Source organism: Suricata suricatta, chromosome 14, assembly GCF_006229205.1.
Source record: "Suricata suricatta isolate VVHF042 chromosome 14, meerkat_22Aug2017_6uvM2_HiC, whole genome shotgun sequence".
In the NCBI taxonomy this organism is placed as follows: domain Eukaryota; kingdom Metazoa; phylum Chordata; class Mammalia; order Carnivora; family Herpestidae; genus Suricata; species Suricata suricatta.
In genome coordinates this window covers 26,812,878-26,835,672 of record NC_043713.1, presented here as the reverse complement: position 1 = coordinate 26,835,672, position 22,795 = coordinate 26,812,878, and the positions used below count along the sequence as shown (strand labels likewise).

Below are 22,795 nucleotides of genomic sequence, written 5' to 3'. Positions count from 1 at the left end.
TAGTTCCTGGCTGCTCGCTAATGTAAGAGGCAAGCAAGATTACAGAAGCCAAAAACATGCCAGGTAGTATCTGGGCTTGGACATCTGGCTAGCCCTTTTTATTTGTTCCTACCGGCTTTCCTTCTCATTCCCCCCTCTTTATTCTCAAGCTGCTATAGCCACTTAGAGAAAATCAGTTTGTGGGGTCAGGGAACTTTGCTGCCACGAGAGGAGGAACGAAAAAGGTCACTCAAGGATTTAGACACTAGGAGCTTCCCGCAGGAAGGCTTCAGAAGGGGTGAGTAGTGAGAAGGGCACAGAAAAGGGAGAGCTGTCCTTCTGTTAGGACCTTATCCTTGGTCTGCGCTGGCTGATTTCCGACCCTCTGGGAAGGGCATTTCTGGAAGGGAGCTGCCTGATGGATGGAGCGCGAGAAAGAAGCCGGGGAAGCTGGTGCCCGCCCCGGAGGAGCGCGTTTTCCCATCCGCTAGATGGCGCTGTCTGGTTTCCCCTTGGCTTCCCGCGCCAGTCCCTGGAGGCCGCCGCCGCAGCGGCCGCTCTAGCTGACTGGCGCGGCCTCTGTGGTTCCGGGCGGAAGTGAGGCGCCGAGCGGAACGGCCTCTGGTGACATTTTCTCCGGGCGGCGCGGACGAGTGAAGGGACTTGGTGTGGAGGCTGTGGAGGTGGCGAGATTCGCTTTAGCCCCGGCGGGGCTTTGACTGTGACCCTCTGCTCACTACCGGGGCTTGTGCTGAGGAGAAGAAAGCGGCGGTGGCCGTCGCGTTCCGAGTCACCGCGGCCGGGGGAGTCCCGGCCGGGGGGTCGGTGCGTGCCCCGACGGGGCGCGCGGAGCGGGCGAGGAGGTGCAGAGCTGCCGCGGAGCGCAGGTGAGGCGGGAAGGTGCGCAGGGCCGCGGCCCGGCTGCGGATCGAGCAATGGGACCGGGCTGCGTCCCGGGGAGGGGTCGGGTTGAGTTGAAGGGGTTCGGGCCGCGGGCGTGCGATCTGCGGCGCCGGGGCGCCCGGGTCTTGACGGGCCTGGCCGGCGGGCGCCGAGTGTTCGCGCCCGGACTTGGCGGGAGGCGCGGCCCCGGTGGGGGCTCCCGAGAGGAGCCGAGTCGCCTGCGTCTTGTTCGCCCGCCCGCCAGTGACCCTCGGGTTCTCCCGGCTCCGCCGAGGTGGCGGGCGGAGCTCCCTCTCCTGTTCCCCGGGCCGCGGGGTCCCTGTCCCCGGGGGCTAAGAGGAGGCTGGAGATGCCGCAGCCCGTGGGGCTGCGCGGGCGAGCGGCTTTTCGGCCTGGAGTTGTCTTCACGCAACTTTGCTGCTCCCCGGCCCGCCGGGGAAGCGGCGGCGGCAGCTCTGGCAACTCTGCCAGCTCCGCGAGCCGGGATCTGGCGCCGACACCTGCCTCTGCTCCCCGGAGCCCAGGCAGCCGCCCCTGCGCCGCCGCTGCCGCGGCCTAGGAGGGGAGAGCGAAAGCTTCGTTTCGTTTGGCTGGCGCCGCCTGCCTCTCGGCGCTTCCACTACCTTGGGTCGGCCGACGCCTCCAGTCGATGGGAGGGATGTGTCAGCCTCCAGAATTGACTTCTTCTGGAGAGTTTGTCAACTTTATTTGGAAAATCAGCGCAGATGTTAAACTGACGGATCCCAAGTTAAAGACCATTGCCTTCTCTGGCTCTTCCCAGGGAGCCAGAGTTTTCACTTCTCCCCATTAGCGCTTCCTACTTTGTAGTTTATTTAATAGCCCCGACCTCAGTTTATTATTGGGGCAGTAGCCCCCACGAGAACAGCAGGTCATTCATTCTCCCACTAATTTACTTTCACTTTAATTTAATTTTATTATTCTGAGAGAGAGGAGAGAATCCCAAGTAGGCTTCCAGCTGTCAGTGCAGAGCCTCATGGGGGGCACGGGGGGGTGGGGTGGGGCTCGAGATCATGATCTGAGTCAAAATCAGGAAGTCCACGCTTAACGGACTGAGCCAACCAGGTGCCCCTTATTTTCTCATTTAAATCGTCCTCTCTGCTGTCTCAGAATAGAGCCTCTCTGGTTGAAGGAAGGAACGTCTGTCTGTACTCGTTCTTCCAGCTTGAACCGCCTGAGCAGTTTATGCTTAGATGTGCTTTTCACTTCTTGACTGAGCTTTTGCTTTCTGAATCCTTCCACCTAGTAGGATGAAAATCCCACTGGTGATGCTTTGTCAAGGTTGGACCTCTTAATTACAAATACATCTGGCAGTTTTGTCTAGCCCATTATTTTGTAGTGCTGTTGGGCACATGCTAACAGTTTGAATCACTCCCTTTCTTCTCTTGGGATATTTTAAGGATGGAGGCTATTAACTTTCTAATGTAGTTTTGCTGATGTAGGCAATCTGGATTTCTCTCCAGTAAGAGCATTGCCTTTTGGTTTAACAAGCATTTTTAGAGGCCTACAATTCATAGTTATTACCTGATGTCCTGAGGAGTCATAACGCTAACCGTTTGCTAGTAGTAAGTGTAATATTTTGGTTGTCTAATTAGTAGGAAGTGTAATATTTTGGTTGTCTAATCTGGCCAATATGATGCCTAATTTAGTGCTTTATGCACAATAGGTGCTCAGTAAATATAAAACTGAGTTAAATTTTTAATCGGAATTAGTTTGGGAAACTAAAATGGAATTTACTGCAGTGACCTATGCTACTTTAAAAAGGATCTCAGTGAAGTTTCATGCAGCCTTATTGAGAAATATTAAAAATATTTTTTAAATGTGTATTTATTTTTGAGAGAGAGAGAAAGAGCACGAGCAGGGGAGGGGTAGAGAGAGAGAGGGAGACACAGAATCCAAAGCAGGCTCCAGGCTCTGAACTGTCAGCACAGAGCCCGACGCGGGGCTCAAACCCACAAACTGCGAGATCATGACCTGAGCCGAAGTCAGATGCTTAAGTGAGCCACCCCGGCGCCCCAGGAAATAATATTTTTAGTCATTTTTTGGGTAATTTTTAAAAATGTTTTTATTGGTGTGCCTGGGTGGCTCAGTCGGTTAAGCATCTGACTTCAGTTAGGGCATGATCTCACAGTTCGTGGGTTCAAGCCCCGCGTCAGGCTCTGCTGACGGCTCAGAGCCTAGAGCCTGCTTTGGATTCTGTGTCTCCCTCTCCCTCTACCCCTCCCCTACTCATGCTCAGTCTCTCTCTGTCTCTCAAAAATAAACGTTAAAAAAATTTTTTTTTATGTATTATTTATTTTCGAGAGAAGGACAGAGTATGTACATTCAAGCACAAGTGAGGGGAGAGGCCCAGAGAGGGAGACTGTCTGAAGCATGCCCCAGGCTCTGAGCTATCAGCATAGAGCCTGAAGATGGGCTTGAACTCGTGGACCATGAGATTATGACCTGAGGTGAAGTCTGATACTTAAACTACTGAGCCACCTAGGCACCCCTTTAGCCATTTTAAAATCAGAATGCTTTTCAGTATCACTGTACTTTAAAAAAAAAAATGTTTATTTTTGAGAGAGAGAGAGGGACACAGTGTGAGCAGGGAAGGGATGGAAAGAGAAAGGGAGACTGGATCTGAAGCAGTCTACAGGCGCTCAGCTCTTAGCACAGAACCAGCCCCGGGGCTTGAACTCAAAGCGGTGAGATCATGACCTGAGTTGAAGTCGGATGTTCAATTGACTGAACCACCCAGGCGCCCCTAGTATCACTGTACTCTTACAACTTCAAACCATGTATTTCATAATGTTAACATGTAGATGTAAACTTCAATATGGGTGTATACAATATGAAAAGCAGAGAGAAACTGCAAGGTAATTATACCTAAAGCATCAGCTAAGTAATTTCTTAATGAAAACATTTTTTTCTGACTTTTTTTGTGAAAAATGAGTGGCCTGGATTTCCCTATTGCTAGCTTCATATTACGTTCACAATGTAGTTGTTAAATTACTCACTAATTTAGTTTATATTACTCTTAAATGCATTTATGAACAAGTGCCATAATGCTCTTTGTTTTATACTCTTCATGATTAATCCAAGATCTGTGTATTAAGGGCAAATTCAGCTTTAGATTCTAATTTAATACAGTTCTGTTGGAACTGAGTGTTCACTGTATGTCCTTCAAAGATTTTATTTTATAAGTGACATTGGTACTTTAAGGCTCTTTACTATATGGCCAGTAACTTTTATGTAACTTACAGTAATCTCATTAATCAAAGAATTGTTTTGCTGGGATCTTCAGTTTTACGGTTTTGTTCTGACATGTGCTTGAGTAAATTTGATGTATGGGCAATTAGAATTTTTAAATTTTGTTTTGTTTTCTTTTCTTTTTAAAGTTTGGAACTGGTATGTACTAGAGACCCAAACCCTACATTTATAATTTTGACAGACCATCTTAGACTTTTCTAATTTTCCTGTATGTAACTAGGGATATGGAAAAACATGTATATTCATGCTTGCAATTGACAGTACTTGAGAAGACCTGTTAAATATGCTCCTTTTGGGGTGCCTCGGTGGCTCAGTCAGTTGAGCATCCCACTTTGACTAAGATGATGATGTCACGTTTCGTGGGTTTGTCTTTGCGTCACTCTGTGCTGACAGCTTGGAGCCTAGAGCCTGCTTCAGATTCTTTGTCTTGCCCTCTCTTTCTGTCCTTCCCCTGCTTGTACACTCTGCCTCTCTTTTTGTCTCTCTCTCAAAAATAAGTAAGTAAACATTTAAAAAACGTTACTTTAAAAAAAAATTTTTTTTAAGTAAACACTACACTAAACGTGGGGCTTGAGTTCCTGACCCTGAGAACAGAAGTCATATGCTGTACCGATTGAGCCAGCCAGGCATTCCTAAAAATGTGCTATTAATGTGTTTTCTTTTGAATCATACTGATTTTTCAGTATTCTATATTGTTTTAAGAATCTCGGGTCAAATAAATTTTCTTGGATGGCTGTAGTAAAAATGAAGTAGATGCAGTAATAAATGAGTAAAAAGCTGACTGTAGAAATGAAGAAGAGCTGTTGAGGAAACAGGACAAACCGTTCAGGTAGAACCCCTTTATTCTCAGGACACTTACTTACTGATTGCTTACTGTGTGCTGGTAGTGCTCTAGTTGCTAGAGCTATACTTGGTGAATAGGACTGACCAGGTCCTGATGCTAAAGGAACTTAAACATTTAAACCGGCATTTGTGGGGTGCCTGGGTGGCTCAGTCGGTTAAGCATCTGACTTTGGCTCAGGTTTTTGGCTCACACAGCTCATGGGTTTGAGCCCTGCATCCGGCCCTGGGCTGACAGCTCAGAGCCTGGAGCCTGCTTTGGATTCTATGTCTCTGTCTCTTTCTGCCCCTCCCACCCCCTTCAAAAATAAACAAACATTAAAAAATTTATTTAAACCAGAGTTTGAGATGGGTTTCCAGGTGGGCATTGTAGGTTAGCTAACAGCTTACGTAAAAGTCATGAGGATCAATAATCTTGGCTGGTTAAGTATGACCAGTGCCTTGAATTTACAGAGGGATAGGTTGTGAAGATACCTTAGTCTGCTAATGAGTTATTTTCTTCTTTTAGGGAAAAAAGATTCAGGTAGAATATGAAGGATTTGATAGGTATTCCTTTTAAAAGATTTTCTTCATCTTTACATTCAGTGAGTAGAAATGCTACTTTTTTAAAAATTTTGGGTTGATTTTTATTTGTCAGGCTGAAGTAATTTGATAGTTTCTTCTTTAGTTTTTAAATTCCAGTCCTAAATTTAAATTTGATTGTTGTTTTAAAACTTTTCTAAAACCATTTAGCATTTCTCTTTTTTTTAATGTTTATTTTTATTTAAAAAAAATTTTTTTTTTAAGTTTTATTTATTTTTGAGACAGAAACAGAGCATGAGCAGGGGAGGGGCAGAGAGAGAAAGAGAGAGAGGGAGACACAGAATAGGAAGCCAGCTCCAGGCTCTGAGCTGTCAGCACAGAGCCCGACACGGGGCTCGAACCCACGAATGTGAGATCATGACCTGAGCCAAAGTCGGAGGCTTACCCGACTGAGCCACCCAGGCGCCCCTTAGCATTTCTCTTTAATTGTACCTATATTCCTTACTCTTTCAGGGGTTATGATTGAACTTAGGGGAAATATACTGTTTACTGCTTCTGTGTGGGCAGCTTCTCAGCACAAGTGGGATTGATGTTCAGTCAGTTTTCACACTCAGCCTCCAGGTCCTTGTGAAAGGAAGGAGCAGGGTGAAACTAAGATGCATATTCCTTCTATATTACTGAACTAAGGGAGGAGATGTGTGTTGTATATATTATACATATTTCTCATAACATTAGCAGCAGATGATAATAGTAAACATGGTTTATAGTTTAAAAATACCGTAAAATAACTAGTATGACTCACTTTTGATGATTGTCTTTTTTAGGTTTTGTGGCTTTATAGCGTTCATTGAAAGTTTTGTTTCTGTTCTCTTTCATGTCTTTATTCGAAACAAGGACCTGATCAGCTCTATCGCTTAGTAGCAAAACGTTAGGTGGTATAAACCCTAACTTGTTAATTTCACTTTATTCAATTTTAAAACTACCTAGATGAGTATTTTTTAATTAAGTGAAGATTAATTAAAAGTAGAAACCAATCATAGAACTGACTTACGTGTATGTGGGGGTGTTTATAGCTGATTAAAATCCCATTTACTGAGTATTGTGCCAAGTAGGGCTGGGCAGAAAGATGGAAGAAACCATTTCGGCCTCAAATCCAGTGACCCAGATGACTTTTGAGTTTTTTTCCTGCTCTAAAATGTGAAGAAAAGTTGTGCGTCTGGTGGCTCAGTTGGTTAATAAGCATCTGACTTTGGTTCAGGTCATGATTTCAAGGTTCGTGGGCCCTGCATCGGGCTCTCTGTTGTCAGCATAGAGCCTGCTTTGGATCCTCTGTCTCCCTCTCTCTTTGCCTCACCCCTGCTTTCTCTCAAAAATTGAATAAAAACATTAAAAAAAAAACAGTAAAGTTCTGGGGCACCTGGGTGGCTCAGTCGGTTGAGCGTCCTACTTTGGCTCAGGTCATGATCTCCTGGTTCAAGCCCCATGTTGGGTTTTGTTTGTGCTGACAGCTCAGAGCCTGAAGCCTGATTCAGATTCTGTGTTTCCCTCTCTCTCTGTCCATCCCTTGCTCTCTTTCTCTCAAAAATAAACAAATATTAAAAAATTTTTTTGTAATGTGAAGAATAGGAGGTTATAGGAGAAAATAGTACTGTCAAACAAAATAATTTTATGATTATTATAAGTAATGGATTTATTTATTTTAATTTGAAATGTTATTCTTTAGCAAATTTGGGCAGGGAGGGGGTAGAGGGAGGCAGGTGGCAATGGGTGGCCACATTAGGACTCAGCTAATTTATTTTTTTAAAGTTTACTTATCTGAGAGAGCACGTGTGCGCAAGTGGGGGAGGGGCAGAGAGAGGAGAGAGTATCCTGAGCCGGCTCTGCACTGCCAGCCAGTGCAGGGCTCCAATTCACTGCTTATGAGATCATGACTTGAGTCAAAACCAAGAGTCGGATGGTCAGCACACTGAACCACCTAGGTGTCCCTCTTTTATTTTTGAAATGCCATTTTTCTTAAATGGGTCTCTAAGTGTAAAAGAAAATGTGGACTTGAGTGTTCTTTTTTGTACTGCCACTTCATTTACAAGTCCACTTATTAATAAGTTCTGGTCATTTGTTCAAAGAGCAACAAAATTAAATCTCTTAAAACTTATAGCAGTCATTCCCAAGAATGTGGATAAACTAGGATTGTGCTTAAGTAATTTAGAAATTTAAGTTTTCAGGGCACCTGGGTGGCTCAGTCGGTTAAGCATCCAACAGTTGGTTTTGGCTCAGGTCATCATCTCATGGTTCATTAGTTTTGAGCCCCACATTGGGCTCCGTGCTATCAGTGCAGAGCCTGCTTGGTATTCTCTCTCTCTCTCCATCTCTGTCCCTCCTCCCGCTTGTACTCTCTCTCAAAATAAATAAGCTAGAAATTTTTTTTTAAAGTAATTTAAGTTTTCATTAGCATGGCAAACATTAGGGAAAAAAGATACTGACCAAAGTGTTTAGAAGTTATTTTTTACTGAGTTGTCCGGTTTAAAAAAATAACTTTTATGATGTTCTGAGTCAGCATTTTGCTAGATGCCTTATAATTAGAGAAAGGTATTGTTGGGGTTAGGGAAGTTGGGTGTGGACTAAAACTGTGGGAAAACAGAACTGTTTTCCTTTCTGTGTTAAGAACAAAAACCTCATGTGGTTAAGATTTTAAGCAGTATCCTGTCTGCTTTAGTTAAAAACCTTTTTTAAAGTTTATTTTTATTTATTTTTTAGAGATAGAGAGCAAGCGGGGGAGAGGCCGACAGAGAGGGGGTCAGGATTTTAAGCAGGCTCTGCACTGTTCGAACAGAGGTGGATGAGGGGCTTGAACCCACCACCGTGAGATCATGACCCAAGCCAAGACCAAGAGTCGGATGCTTAACCAACTGAGCCGCCCAGGCAACCCTGGCTACCTTAATTTTAACCTAACATAGAAGCATAATTTATTCTTACATCAGTACTTTATTCAAGGGTTTCCCATTATTTTTACTCCACTGTAGTCCACTAAATGAATGATTTGCTTTGATCGGTTTTGGTGCCATTTATCTTGGGCACCTCAGATCCCACCATGTGGTGACCCATCTTTATGTGTTCTGTATTCTGAGGGAGATAGAAATGGCCAGAGCAGAAATCTTGGAGAAAATCTAGAACCTGTTCTTTATTCTTAATTTGCACACTGATGTTGCGTTTGAGTGCCTTTGAGTAGAGGGTCTCTCATTAGCCATGGTGCATTCTTTGCACTTGATAACTTCCTTGGCTCTTGATGCTGGTATATTCACAGCCTGGGGCTGGGCCAGATGCATGTCAGTAGTGGTAGTATCTGTAACATGAGGTGATTTGAGCAGCCATTATCACTCTTGGCCTATTTATAGAGCTTATATCAGTGGAGAAAAGGTTGGCTGGCAAACAAGCAAAAAGCTGCTCTCTTCCCTTGGTTGCAATCTCTCAATTTATGTTTCAGTCTGGATAGGCCAAGTCCATTCAGCTGCCTTCATTTCAGCATTCCTTTTCTGTACTCCAGTTTTTTAGCACTGCAGTTTCTTAGTCAACTTCACTCTTAAGAAAAAAACCCAAACAACTATTACCACACTGAAAATAATTAGTATTAATTCCTTACTATAATATGATATTTAGGGTTCAGATTGCTCTGTTGTCTCATAAATGTATTTTTATACTTTTTTTAAATGTTTTTTAATTTATTTTTGAGACACAGAGAGAGACAGCGTGAGCAGGGGAGAGTCAGAGAGAGAGGGAGATACAGAATCCGAAGCAGGCTCCAGGCTCTGAGCTAGCGCTCAGCACAGAGCCCGATACGGGGCTCAAACCCACGAACCGTGAGATCATGACCTGAGCCGAAGCTGGACGCTTAACCGACTGAGCCACCCAGGCGCCCCTGTATTTTTATACTTATTCAGAATGAGTCAAATAAGATCTGTAATATTTTGTAATTTAAAGGTTTCCCCTTCTTGTTTTTTTCCCGTGGCAAATTATTTGTTGAAGAAAATTTTCCCAGTTTGAATTTGTCAATTCTATTCTGATGGTGGTATTAAACATGTGCCTCTGTCCCTTTGGTTTCTTTTTATTTGGTATTGGATTTAGAGGCTTGATCAGATTTAGTTTCTGTAATGTATATTCTCTTTCTCTCATTTTTCTTTAAGGGGGAGCAAACATGTTTTATAGGTAATGTTGAGTACTTGCATCAGGAGGCACATAATGTTTGGTTCTCTGTGGTATTAGCAGCTCTTGATAATCATTGCTGAGCTCCATTACTTAATTACTCATCATTCCTCGCTCTGAATGCCCTTCATCATTCCCAGTTCTGAGCCTTTTATACTGTACCTTGTTTATAGCCTCTTCAACCTCTTCCTTTTGAGAGCTAAGGGAAGGAAGGGATAGATTGCTGTGGAGAAAAGAGCTATTTCAACTGTATTAGAGTTTTAATTTTTTAAAAATGTTTTATCTGTTTTTGAGAGAGAGAGAGAGACAGACAGCATGAGCAGGGGAGAGTCATAGAGACACAGAATCAGAAGACAGGCTCCAGGCTCTGAGCTAGCTGTCAGCACAGAGCCTGACGCAGGGTGGAACCCACCAACCGTGAGATCATGCCCCGAGCCGAAGTCAGACGCTTAACCGACTGAGCCACCCAGGCGCCCCAACTATATTATTTTGTAGGAGTTAATTGTATCAGTCCTGATCTTTGGTTACTGCATTGTCCATTTTATCCTTGCAACAACTTCTCGGTGGAAAACTAACCCCAAATCCAACAAATAATCAAAAGAAATCCTTCAAAAATTATTATTAAGTGGGGCGCCTGGGTGGCTCAGTCGGTTAGGTGTCCCACTTCGGCTCAGGTCACGATCTCACTGTTCAGGAGTTCCTAGCCCTGCTGTCAGCACAGAGCCTGGGGCCTGCTTCACATTCTGTGTCTCCTTTTCTCTCAGCCCTTTCCCTATTCATACTCCGTTTCTCCCTGTCTCTCAAAAATGAATAAACGTTAGAAAAAAAATTAAAGGGATGCCTGGGTCGCTCAGTTGGTTAAGTGTCTGACTTTGGCTCAAGTCATGATCTTGCAGTTTGTGGGTTCGAGCCCCACAGCAGGCTCTGTGCTGACAGCTCAGAGTCTGGAGCCTGCTTAAGATTCTGAATCTCTCTCTCAGCTCCTACCCAGCTCTAACTCTCTCTCTCTCTCAAAAATCAACATTAAAAAATCCCAAAACTTCAAAACAGCTTAACTTGGGCCTTTTTTCCTTTTTTTTTTTTTTTTAAGTTTTTAGGTATAGGATAGTCGGAGTTTAACAAAGAGCTTAGAAAAATGGCTTTAAAGACTTAAAAATGATTGTCATGATTTCTTTTTTTTTTTTTTTTTACACCTTGGTCCCAATTATTAGGAAAGCTATTCCTACTTTAAAAAAATGAGTAGTAGATGCAAACTGTAATCTGCTTTATATCATAACTGTCTTGGAGGCAGAAACTTCTTTCAAAGGTAAGCTACATTGTTGGTGATAGATACTCTCATGACTTAAGTTCCATTCATGTAAGAATTTTTACAACAGTGTAGAAGCAGTCTAGTTGCTTTGATTTTTAGTGCTAGAAGAGTGCATCATTTTTGAATCATAGTTTCAATAATAAACATACAGTTGAATATTTAAACTGTAAAGAAACTCCACAATTTTTGAATTTTGAAGGAAGCTTTTTGAAAAAAATAAAACAATTTGTTTAGATTGCTGTGAGGCTATTTATTCTTTTTTTTAAAAGATTTTATTCTTTTTAAGTAATTTGTACACCCAACATGGGGCTTGAACTCACAACCCAAGATCAGGAGTTGCATGCTCCACTGTCTGAGCCAGCCAGGCGCCCCTGCTGTGAGGCTATTTAAGACTACAATTCCCTTGCTTAATAAACTCCTTCCCTATTAATATGGCAGAGTTTTTACTTCTATTGATTACTTGTTTGGTATGCCTTGGGCATAATTTTAAGTGCAGTATGGAAAAGTATTATCTATTTTTTTTCAAATAAGAAGATACTAAAGAATTGGTGGTTGTGGGGTTTCTACAAAGTGAATAAAAGCAATGGATATTTGTTTTTAGGGAAAGTTATCAAAGGGTAGCCTGTTTACCTCTTAAGTGTAAAATGTAGATATACTTTGGTTTACATAAAATAAGGTTTTTTGGTTAAAATTTCTTTAATTTTTTAAAACACTCAAATAGACAGAGAGAGAGAGCACGCGCGTGTGCCAGCAGGGGAGGGACAGAGAGAGAGGGAGACCGAGAATCTCAAACAGGCTTTGCAGTTGCCAGCACCAAGCCGGATGTGGGGCTCAAACCCACAAACTATGAGATTGTGACCTGAGCGGAAACCAAAAGCCAGATGCTTAGCTGAGTCACCCGTGCACCCTATATAAATACATATATGTATGTAGTAATTTCTACATCCAACGTGGGGCTTTAACCCATGACCCTAAGATTAAGAGTCACATGCTCCTCTGACTGAGGCAGCTGGGTGCCCCACAGAAGATGTATTTTTGTATAATTGTGGGCAAAACCAGATTATGAAGTGTTTTAGTGTTTATGTAAACATTAATAGCTTGTATTAGTTGAGCCATAGATGTAAGCAAGGAAAAATGGCATGCGTTTGCTTTTCCTGTAGCTGCAATTTTGAAAAAATTTGTTTCTTAAGCCTTGTATCATTATTATGCATATCTGAAAGGCATGTGCTAAGCTAATGATGAATTTGTGGATAAAGCCAGTGCTAAAGGGTAACTACACTAGTAGCAGAGTTTGTCCTTAACCTTTTTATTTATTTGTTCATTCATTCATTTAAGAAATTTTTTAATTGGGGCGCCTGGGTGGCTCAGTCAGTTAAGCGTCCAGCTTCTGACTTCTGCTCAGGTCATGGTCTTCACGGTTCATGGGTTCGAGCTCCGCGTCAGGCTCTGTGCTGACAGCTAGCTCAGAGCCTGGAGCCTGCTTTGGATTCTGTGTCTCCCTCTCTCTCTGACCCTCCCCTGCTTGCGCGCTCTCTCTCTGCCTCTCAAAAATAAAGAGACAGACAACACTTGTGGGGGAGGGGTAGAGAGAGAGGGAGACAGAATCTGAAGCAAGCTCCAGGCTCCGAGCTGTCAGCACCAAGCCCGACATGGGGCTCCAGATCATCACCTGAGCTGAAGGTGGCATCTTAACCAATTGAGCCACCCAGGTGCCCCTATTTATTTATTTTTAAATGTTTATTTTTGAGAGAGGGCTTGGGAGTAGAAGGAGGGGCCGAGAGGGAGACCATGAATCCCTAGCAGGCTCTGCATTGTCAGTGCAAGAATTGGCTTGAGCCAGTCAAGACTCAGACACGTAACTGACTGAGCCACCCAGATGCCTTTGTCCTTAAAATTTTTAAATGGTTGGGAAATTGTTAAAAATAAGGGATTTTGAAATGGTCAGTTTTTGAAAAAGCAAAACATCCTCAATATTTTAATAAAACTTGTTTTTAAAAAATTGTATCTACAGGCCCTAGCAAAATATCTTTTACTTAATAAACACTGAATGTAAGTATATATTGTTTGACAGATACTAAGTGTCTGCTTTGTTGGGTGTTTCTATTTTTTTTGTTGTTGTTGGGTGTTTTTCTAGATGCTACAGTGAGACAAATTCTCGTGCCCTCTTGTATTCTATGAAGCAGACAGAAACTAAAAATACACAAATGAGCAAGGTAATTTTAGATCCCTTCTAAAAAATGGAGAATAATCGGGTATGGGTGAGATGTGTTTAGTATATTTAAGGAAGGCCTTTTTTAAGGTGAGTTTGAATTGAGATCTGAAATACAGGAGTGATCCAACCTTCAAAAGAGAGAAGGAGAATGCTTTCCTGGCCGTGGGAACAGCAAATGCCGAATCCCATGAATCAGAAAAGATCTTATTAACGTGTTGAAAAATCTGGAGCCTAATGATGCTGAAGTGAGGCAAAGCAGTACATGCCTTGTAGGTCTTAAAAGTTTTATTTTAATTGTAAGGAAATGTGTACAAAAGAAAATGTAGGTGTAAGAAAGGAGCTGTCTTGTTTACCTTCTTCAGTGTACAGGTAGATCTACCTTGATTCACTCAGGAGATGTATTTGTGGGGAACACCCCAAATTTTAAATATCAAACCTCAAATACATTAGGAAAACTCATTTTGAGGAGTCTATATGAAAGCCTTATTTTAAAAATATATAACCTAAATTATCTTTTGTAGAGATCCAGATGTTCAGAACTTCAGTTTTGGTTGAAGGAGACTACTTGTGTAGCACAATTAATCTTAGGTTAAGAAGCAGGTTGGAAATTCAGAAACTGTTCTACTAAATATATCTGTCTAAATCTATCTTGGCCATTGACCTACATATTCTTTTCTTAGAAATGAGGATTATACATTTCAGGTTAACTATGAGCAGTAATTAATAAAAATAATTAAAATGTTCTGGAAACCTAGAATTGTTTAGGAAGTTGTCCGTGTGGGCAGACCACTTATTCTTTGTATCTTTTTAAATTGTAGCCTTATAAAGTATCTACAAATAAGCATAAAACATTGATCAGTTTTTTTCTTTTTTTTAAATTTATTTTGAGAGAGAGAGGATGCATGTGCACAAATGGGAGAGGGGCAGGGAGAGGGAAGAGGAGAATCCCAACCAGGCTCTGAGCTGTCAGTACAGAGCCCAATGAGGGACTTGATCCCACAAACTGTGAGATCATGACCTAAACCTAAATCAAGAGTTGGATGCTTAACTGAGTGAGCCACCCAGGCACCCCTCATCAATTTCTTGCTAGCAGGAGAAGGTCAGAAAGAGGCTGAGCCACAGAATCTGAAGACATGCTCCAGGCTCTGAGCTAACTGTTAGCACAGAGCCTGATGCAGGGCCCGAACCGACGAACTGCAAGATCATGACCTGAGCTGAACGCGGATGCTTAACCCACTGAGCTGCCCAGACATCCCATCAATTTCTTTTTTAAAATTAATGGTGACTGAAGCATTCTTTTAATAGGTTTTCCAGTTGAAATTGCCTATGTATTTTTTGCTTTTTAAAATATCCCTTGAAACTTTATGGAACATTGAGGTCTTGGCTAATTCATGGTTGAATTTTATGCTGTATCTGAAATTGGCTATAGTCACTAGTAGTGCTTGGAGGCACTAGGATGCCAGGAAGCAAGGCCAAGGTAATGTAGATAGCTCTTGGGTTGACTTTTCAATGAAGTCTGCACGCAGATCTGTTTTTTGTGTACAGTTTGCGTATCTCCTGCAAAAATGTTTATGCAGATGACTACTGCATGTGTTTTGTAGCATCACATGCATTTTTCAGAAAGCAAAAATGAGATCTAGTAGGTTCATTTAACTTTGGTAAGTCTAAGGTACAACTGGTCTCTAGCCTATTTGGGGCTAGGAACACATTTGATATCATCTGGGCACTGTTTTTCTCGTTGTATACAGGCTTCTTACTGCTTTCCTTTGTGGGGTTCATTTTTAGCCAGGCTTTCCTTTCACGAGGGCAAAGTTGGTTTTCCAGCAGCTCTAAGCTAACAGTTTCCTCAGCATTTAGAAAAATTAATAGACTTTATGTTTTAGAGCAGTTTTAGATTTGCTGAAAAATTGAGCAGAAAGTGCAGAATTCCTTTATACCCCTATCCCCCGTCTTCAGTTTCCCTATGAATAACATCTTGCGTTAGTTTGGCACATTTGTTACAATCGATGAGCTAATATTGATACGTTGCTAAAGTCCATGTTTACATTAGGTCCCACTTTTTGTGTTGAAAAACAGAGATACCATGATATGGAATAACAGTTCTGTGGATTTTGACAAATGCCTAATGCTGTCTGTCATTGTGGTATCTAGCAGAATAGTTTCACTCCCCTAAATATCTCCCTTGCTTCACTTAATATTCCTTTTTCTTCGCCATTCTTCTTTGGCAACCATGAATTTTTTTTTTTTGGCAATTTATTTATTTTAATAGACTTTTTTTGTTTTATAGTAGTTTAAGGTTCACAGCAAACTTGAATAGAAGGTACAGAGATTTCCCATGTACCCCTTGGTCCAACATCAAGTACACGTATAGTCCATTATCAATATCCCCTATCAGAGTGGTACATTTCTAAAAACTGAGGGACCTCCATTGACACATCATCACCCAGAGTTCATAGTTAACATTAGAGCTAACTCTTGGTGTTCTGTCATTTCTGGATTTGGACAAATTTATAATGTGTATCCACCACTGTAGTATCACACGGAGTAGTTTTCACTGCCCTAACATCCTCTGTGCTCCACCTGTTCATCTTTCCTTCCTCTGAGCCTCTGGCAGCCACTGGTCTTTTTACTGCCTCTGTAGTTATGCCTTTTCTAGAATGCCATATAGTTTGAATTATAGAGTATGTAGCCTTTTCAGATTGGTTTCTTTTACTTAGTCACATGCATTTAAGTTTTAAATAGGCCATTTCTTTTTAGTACTGAATAATATTCCCTTGTCGGGATGTAGCACAGTTTACTTGGTCAACTGTTGAAGGATGTCTTGGTTGCTTCCAATTTTTGCAGTATATGCTGTAGCATTTTTGACTGAAAACCACAATATTGAAAGCATTCTTTTTCTTGACTTTATTACTGTCATCTATAGCAAATATGTTTCCCCCCTGTTGTTTCCCCGGTAAGAGTTTTATTATTAGCTTTTCAAAAAATGGCAAGTGTTAGAGGAAATTTTTCTGCTAGGCTAAGACAAGAACAGTTGTATTTTAAAAACAATAAAATGCAGATTAAATGTTTCTCCATTGTTAATCTAGCACTGAATAGTTTACAAAACATTTTCTCACAGGTAAGTGACATTAATACTCAAAATAACATTCTTAGGTTAGTACTGTAGTATCATTTTATAGCTGGAATGTGGCTTAGCGAGGTTACATGACTTGTCCAAAGTCACATTTGCGCCAGATAAAAACAAAAGTCATTTACTGTAAGTCTGGGTTTTGCATGGCACTTTGCTCTCCCTTTACTTTATCCTCACATTTTTGGGGGGAGGGGGCACAGTTAAGTATTCTATCTAAGTGCCTCAAAATCTACAAATTCTCCGTATTAACTCCTCTGTGTAATGTCGATTTGTTTCTCTGATTCCAAAGCCTTTATGCTTTATGGTTTAACAAAACTAGCACCTAATTGTTTATGATAAATTAAGAGTGATGGCTTGAGGGTTGTTACTAGCAAATATTTATTGGGCAACTCATTATTTTAGGGTATAGTGCTAGGTGGGATATATTGTGGAGTGATGAGTGATGGAGAACTTGGACTCAGGAGTTGCTTTTGAGAAACTCCTGAGTCCAGTATTGACTTTGTGACTTTGTGCAGATTCCTTAACTTTGCCTATATCTGTAAAATAGAATAATCTGTTTACCTTAAAGAGTTGATGGGGGTCGGTTAATGCATTTAAAGGCTTAGCGATTTTCTGGAGATTAAAGAAGCTTGACTTTAATAACATTACTGTTTTTATGTATATGAACAGATGTAGTGTATCCTTGAGCATCAAACAGTTCTATGCAGTCATCCAAAGGCTGGATAATTCGCAGTTATTTTTACAAGAATGTAAGATTAGTACTAAAATACTACTAAACAACTGCTCCTCTTTCCTACATAAATGCTATGTATGAGAAGTGTCTACGTAGTGTGCTTGGGCAATCTTTGCTTTAGACTTGTTAAAGCATTATGTTGTTTTCATATATGCATCTGTTCTTTTTTTTTTTTTTTAATGCCTTTATTTTATTTTAAGAGACAGAGACAGAGTGTGAGCGGGGAAGGGCCAGAGAGAGAGGGAGACACAGAATCTGAAGCAGGCCCCAGGCTAAAGCTGTTAGCACAGAGCCCGACACGGAGCTCTAACCCACAAACTGTGAGATCATGACCTAAGCCGAAGTCGATTGCTTAACCTACTGAGCCACCCAGGTGCCCCTAAGGGTCTGTTCTTTTAACCTTAAAAATCTGTTTTTCTACTTCCTATTTCTTTTTTTTTTTTTTTTAATTCTTGTTTCTTTTTTATTATTATTTTTTTTAAGATTTTTTTTTAAAATTTTTTAATGTTTTATTTATTTTTGACACAGAGAGAGACAGAGCATGAGAGGGGAAGGGGCAGAGAGAGAAGGACACAGAACCAGAAGCAGGCTCCAGGCTCCAAGTTAGCTGTCAGCACAGACCCTGACGCGGGGCTCGAACCCACGAACGTGAGATCTGACCTGAGCTGAAGTCAGAAGCTTAACCGACTGAGCCACCCAGGCGCCCCTCCTATTTCTTTTAAAATTTTACAGATTAGGAACTGAAGAACAAAGGTAGAGACTCAATCCTAGGTTCTACAGTTAGTGGCAGAGCTAAGATTAGAACCCAAGTTCCTGATTCCTACCTAAATTATTTCGTTCTTCTACTTTCCTTCCTTCCTTCCTTCCTTCCTTCCTTCCTTCCTTCCTTCCTTCCTTCCTTCCGTCTTTCTTTCTTCCTTCCTTTCTTTCTTTTTCTTTCTTTCTTTCTTTCTTTCTTTCTTTCTTTCAGAGCGAGTAAGCACAAATTGGAAAGAAGGGCAGAAGGAGGAGGTGAGAGAGAGAGAAAGAGAAAATCTCAAGCAGGCTCCATGCTCAGTGCAGAGCTCAAAGTGAGGCTTAATCCCATGACCCTAGAATCATGACGTTAGTCATAATCAAGAAAAGTCAGATGCCCAGTCAACTCAGCCACCCAAGCACCCCTGCTGCCTTTCTTCTTCATGTCATTACTTTTACATACAGTAAGAGGTGCAGACAGAGAAAAATAGAGAAAATGGTATGATTGTCAAAGATTAGAATTTTTTCAATTCATTGTTTTATTTGGTTTTAGGAGTGCCAAGAAGACGTTAATATTCTTGCAGGAAAATCCTTCCCCAACCTCTGCTGAACTTATGAAATATCTTAGTGCTTCTCCAACATTTCTTTGGGTGTCTCAAAGGTACTTTAGAATTCCTAAGCCTAAAATCAAACTCTTGATGTCCTTTTCTCCTCCATTCGCTACACAAGTCCTTGCATGTTCCTTACTGATTGATTGTACTGTCAGTCTAGTTGCAGAATCCAGAAACAGAAGACTTGCCCTTGACACGTGCCTTTCTCATTCCGCATGTTTGCTCCATGATCTCACATCTATCCACATCTCTCTGTTGCCAGTAGCCTCAGTCTAGAGCTGCTGTAATTTTTTTGCCTTGCCTTTGAATGTTCTATTGACATTTACTTGTCTCCTTTTCCATCCTGTCTCCACTGTGCAGCCAGTGCTCTTTTTGAAGTATAGATCAGCTTAAATCTATGTCTCCTTCCTCTATTTATAAGAGTGGGTGTGGGTTCCTATTTACTTTTGGCTATGTTACATTCCTCTTTCTTTTCTCTTTTTATGGTGCCAATATATCTTCTCTCTGACTTATTACACAGTAGTAAATTTCATATTTGTGTGATTATTCAGTTGTCTGATAATTCATTTCTCTCTTAGACTTTAAGTACCATTAGGGAGGCACTGTATATTTCCCAGTGCCTGGCACAGGTACTCAATAAATATGTACTGAATACATGAATGGATTCAGATAACATTGTAGAGAAGTGATGTGTTTGTTCTGTGAGGGACTTGAAGTGAAGAGGAAGAAGAGAGAAAGGTTTAAAAAAAAAAATACTGTTTCTTGAAATTTGACTTTGTGATTATGTACTAGGTGCTTTGCATGTGTCACTCATTTTATCCTACCAAGGACTGAAGTTTTACAAACAAGAAAATTGAGGCTTAGAGAGTACATCAGTAATTTGTCAGTGGATACAGAGCACTTCAAATTACCTTTCTTTTCTTGCATTAGGACTGGTGTTCCTAGGAATCTTTGTTTTTTTGTTGCAGAGGTGTTGGATCACTATATCTCATGACTACCACTATATTGTATTAGTGCTGCTACCATATTGTCTGAATGTGGAGAGTAACATTGATGAAAAGTGACTGACAGCAGTTTTGTTTATGCAGGATTATTGTTTTTGTTAAAATAGAGCTCTTCATCTTAATCTAATCAAGTTATCTCAAATGAAACTTTGAAATCCCATCTTGGGATTTGAGTCCAGTGCCTCTGACCTTTCTTGCTTCTTATGTTTTTTTTTTCTCATGTTTCTCTTGGTATAGAGTTTTAAGAATCTGTGGTATCCCTTTTTATTCTTGTTTTTTGTTTATTAAAATCATTTTTACCATTACAAACCTAGTAAATTATTCTCTTCATAGATAATTTTCCCGGTTCTGATCTTGTGAATATCTGGAGTTCTTTATATGTCTCCTGTAGTACTTCCTTAATTTTGCCCTATTTGTTAGATTCATCCAGTTCATTTGTGTGAACTGCTTCCTGTCTTTAACTGCTCTGAAACATTTAAATAGTAGGTTTTCAACCTATACATTTGTGTCTGATTATACCTCAGTGTGAGTACTGTGATTTATTCATTTTTGTAAACCCAGACTTAGCATGTTGATTGACATAATAGATATTTGATACATATTAGTTGAATTAAATATCTCCTACCCTAGTTTTTTTTAATGGTTTTAGTATTTTGAAAAGTTTGATGAGACATATAACAAGATCAGATTTTAGTTTTTAAACAGAAATAATTCTGGCTGCACCTGTAACAATCAGGAGTGGGTATGAGGAGAATACTGTGGTTATTATACCAGTCCAGGCAGTAGAGAAATGAAAATACCTGAAGGATATTTGGGTGGCCAAACTGACAGGACGTGGGATTTAGGGGTATCCTTTTGGATTTGGTAATAATATGGAATTAATTGCACATTAAGTGCTTGCTAGAGGAAAGGCAGGTTAGGTTATTTTCTTTTTTTTAACATTAAATTTAGAGTATCCTTAGGATAATTTAACTAGAATGTCAAGGAGGCAATTGATCACCAAGTTTGGAGATCTTTGGAAGAGCCTTTGGCTTATTTGGGCGCTAAGGGTGCAGATCATCCACCTAGAAGTACAATAAGAGAAAAGAGGGCCTGACTCTGGGCCATGTAGAACCAAATTTGGAGCTTCCAGGTTGGTGAACACTAGGAAATTGGGGAGAGTGGTTTCCCTGGAGAGAGCATGAAAGGTCCACATACTTTCCCTGTGTGTCTCATCTGGTTGTTGATTCATAGACTTTAAACTGGTATATTTCTGTTTTCAATCAAGATGACCTGGTGGAAACTCTTCAGATAGATTATTAAAGTGTCTACCTTGGACATGATGCTCCCAGAGTCCCTGCCAAAGATCATTCTTTGTTGAAGTTGAAGAACAACATTCTGGCACCTCACATTGGATGTAGTCCTTACCAAGCCAGTTGACAGATAATGGAATATTTGGTTGAATGTATCCTGGTTTCTCTCAATGGTCTTACCATTCCTAGTGAAGTAGTATTTACATGATCTTATGTGAGCTGAGAAATCAGTGGGATGAAACATGACAGATTAAATGGGAAAATAATTCTTTTTTTTTTAATGTTCATTTTTTTTGAGAGAGAGAGAGACAGAGATAGAGAGAGACAGAGAGACAGCGAGGCAGCATGAACAAGGAAGGGCCAGAGAGAAAGGAAGATAGACACAGAATCCAAAGACAGGTTCCAGGCTCTGAGCTAGCTGTCAGCACAGAGGTGGACGCGGGGCTCAAACCCACAAACTGTGAGATCATGACCTGAGCCGAAGTCAGATGCTTAATCGACTGAGCCACCCAGGAGCCCCAACAATTCTTAAAAAAATAACTAAATTTAGAGAGATGAGAATGAGCCAACAAAGGAGATATAAGTTGGTTGAACTGGAAGGGAAGGAGGAAAAACCAGAATAGTGTGATGGTATAGAAGTCTCTGGAAAGGGATTTTCAAGAAGGAGGAAATGATTAACAGTGTCAGATACTGCTGAGCGGTAAGGAATGAAGACTAAAAATAGAAATGTCTCTTGGATTTAATGACATAAAATAAAGGTAGTCTTAGCAAATGTTAGGTAGAATAATGGGAACAGAGATTAGATTATATTGGGTTAAGCAGTGAAAGATAAGGAATTAGAGGTGCCAACACACTGAGTGGCTCAGTCAAGCACCTGACTTCTGCTCAGGTCATGATTTCATGGTTTGTGAGTTCTAGCCCCATATCAGACCCTCTTCTGTTTCTGCTATCAGTGTAGCACTCACATTGAATCCTGTCCCCCCGCCCCACCTCTGCCCTTCTCCCAATTGTGCATGCATACGTGCTCGCTCTCTTTCTGTCTCTCTCAAAAATGATTAAACACCAAAAAAAAAAAAAAAGGAGTTAGACATGTTGATGGATCCTAAAGTTTGGTAGTTGAAGTGAAAGAGCAGGAAAGATGTGTGCCTTTGTTTTTATTTTATTAAACATGAGACTTGGACATACTTTGTAAATGTTTCATTCTATTGACAGTGTCTTTGCAGAGCAGAAAATTTTGATTTTAATAAAGTATTTTTTCTTCCTGGGTTGTGCTCTTGGCATTACATTTAAAAATTCATTGCCAAAGGGTGCATGGGTGGCTCATTCGGTTGAGTGTCCAACTTTGGCTCAGGTCTTGATCTCCTGGTTCATGGGTTTGAACCCTTTGTTAGGCTCTGTGCTGACAGTTCAGACCCTGGAGCCTGCTTCAGATTTTGTATCTCCCTCTCTCTCTGCCTCTCCCCTGCTTGCTTGCTCGCTCTCTCTCTCTCTCTCTCTCTCTCTCTCAAAAATAAAAATAAAATATTAAAAAATTAAAAAAAATTCATTGCTAGGAGCACCTGGGTGGCTCAGTTGGTTAAGTGACTCTTGATTTTGGCAGGTCATGATCTCACAGTTGGTGAGATTGAGCCCTGTATCGGGGGCTCTGTGCTGATAGGGCAGAGCTTGCTTGGGATTCTCTCTCCCCTGCTTGCTTATGTACCCATACCCTATCTCAAAAAACAAAATAACTTTAAAAGAAATAAAAATTCCTTGCCAGACCTAAGTTCAATTAAATATTCTCCTGTTTTCCACTAGAATTTTTATAGTTTTGCGTTTTACATTTATGTCTTTCGTTCATTTGGGTTAATTTTCGTGAAAAGTGTAAGGTCTCTGTGTCTAGGTGATTTTTTTTTTCATGTGAATGTCCAGTTGTTCCAGTACCATTTGTTCAGTAGGCTTATTTATCCATTGAATTGCTTTCCTTGCTCTTTTGTCAGTGGTTAGTTAAATGTGTTCTGGGCTCTCTATATTCTGTTCCATTTATCTGTGTATCTGCCCTTTGGCTTGTACTACATT

General features: G+C 41.0%; 1 protein-coding gene across 4 annotated transcripts in view; it reads left to right on the top strand.

The window, feature by feature from the left end:
- The first annotated feature begins 582 nt into the window (after positions 1-582).
- The window catches only part of C14H18orf25 (chromosome 14 C18orf25 homolog), a 77,957-nt gene continuing 55,744 nt past the window's right edge, over positions 583-22,795 (top strand). For all 4 annotated transcript variants that reach the window (XM_029921957.1, XM_029921956.1, XM_029921954.1 and 1 more), the window contains exon 1: positions 583-866. The gene's annotated coding sequence lies outside the window, so the exon portion shown is untranslated. The remainder of the gene's footprint in view (positions 867-22,795) is intronic.